This window comes from Ursus maritimus, unplaced genomic scaffold (assembly GCF_017311325.1).
Source record: "Ursus maritimus isolate PB19 unplaced genomic scaffold, ASM1731132v1 scaffold_14, whole genome shotgun sequence".
In the NCBI taxonomy this organism is placed as follows: domain Eukaryota; kingdom Metazoa; phylum Chordata; class Mammalia; order Carnivora; family Ursidae; genus Ursus; species Ursus maritimus.
The window spans coordinates 58,333,700-58,335,066 of NW_024423786.1; the positions used below are offsets into that span (position 1 = coordinate 58,333,700).

Below are 1,367 nucleotides of genomic sequence, written 5' to 3' on the forward strand. Positions count from 1 at the left end.
GACAGAGGCCGTGTTCACGGACAGAGGCCGTGTTCACGGGGCCAACAATGGGTGCCAGACCGGCCAGCCAGGGACAAAGGGCTGTCTGAGCAGCGGCAGGGGCTGTGTCCCTGGGAGGAACCGGGAGGGGGTGTGGCCTCAATAACTTGCAGCACGCAGTCTGAGCGGTGGGGGTTTGGTGGGTGTGCGGTGACTGTGGCTCTCCGTCCTGGGGCTTCCTCCCTGTCAGGGCCAGGAGGGGCTGGGAGAAGGAAGTGCGGGGCCTCCAGTGGGGACGGTGTCTGGGAGCCGCCAAGGCAGGCCTCCCTGGGAGGGGGGCTGGAGGGAGTGTCACTTGGGGTCTGGGGCCACAATATGGGACAGCCCAGGAGATCAGAGTCGGCCTGGTGTTGGGGTTCCTGCTGACTCTTCTGCTCCGGGAAGCCTGCCCTGCGTCCCCTGAACGCCTGCTTCACCAGGGGCCACCCCACCATCCGTGGGTGGAGGTGCGGGTCTGACTCAGCCCTGTGCCCCACGGGGAGCCAGGCCGGTGGCAGGGGCGAGAGCAAAGGAAGGAGTGAGTCTGTGGTGCTGGGCGGGACCCCCGTGCCTGCCTCTGCCCCAGGGGCAGCCCCAGCTGCTGGCAGGGTTTGGGTCTCAGGGAAATCATGTCCCATTTTATTGTCACGGCCACATGACTAATCACTGCTGGAAACGGGGCCACGCACTCCCATCGGATCCAGCTGCCCTTCCCCCAGCCCTGTAACGAGGGGCCCCTTGGGCTGGCCACCCCCCCCCCACTGCTCTGAGGCTTCGGAAAGCCTGGGGGCCCCTGGCTTTGGGGGCTGGGGGCGCCCAGGGTCGGAGTGGAGCCCAGCGTAGGCTTTGCCGCGTCCGCAGGGAGGGGAACCGGCGTGGTCCTCAGCTTGTGGGTTCTGGTCCCGGCACTGCCACAGCCCGCGTGTCATGTGTGCGCCGGGCCTGTTTCCCGTGACTGCCCTCTGACCTCTGGTCTCGTGCAGTACGTGGTCATCCCCACGAGACGAGCCACGGCCGTCGCCCTGCAGAGCTTCACCTCCCACCTGCTAGGGGACGCCGGGAGCCCCTACCTCATCGGCTTTGTGAGTACAGGCCAGGCCGGGAGGGGGTGGCTTCGGGGGGCGCCCCTGACACACTCCCACCCCCCACAGATCTCGGACCTGATCCGCCAGAGCACCAAGGACTCCCCGCTCTGGGAGTTCCTGAGCCTGGGCTACGCGCTCATGCTCTGCCCCTTCGTGGTGGTCCTGGGCGGCGTGTTCTTCCTGGCCACGGCCCTCTTCTTCCTCAGCGACCGCGCCAAGGCTGAGCAGCAGTGAGTGGGCCGGGGCGGGCCTGGGGGGGGGGGG

At 68.0% G+C, this 1,367-nt stretch overlaps 1 protein-coding gene across 1 annotated transcript in view; it reads left to right on the forward strand.

Moving 5' to 3' along the window:
* The window catches only part of SPNS2 (sphingolipid transporter 2), a 33,849-nt gene that overhangs the window by 30,105 nt on the left and 2,377 nt on the right, over window positions 1–1,367 (forward strand). The window lies entirely within an intron of this gene.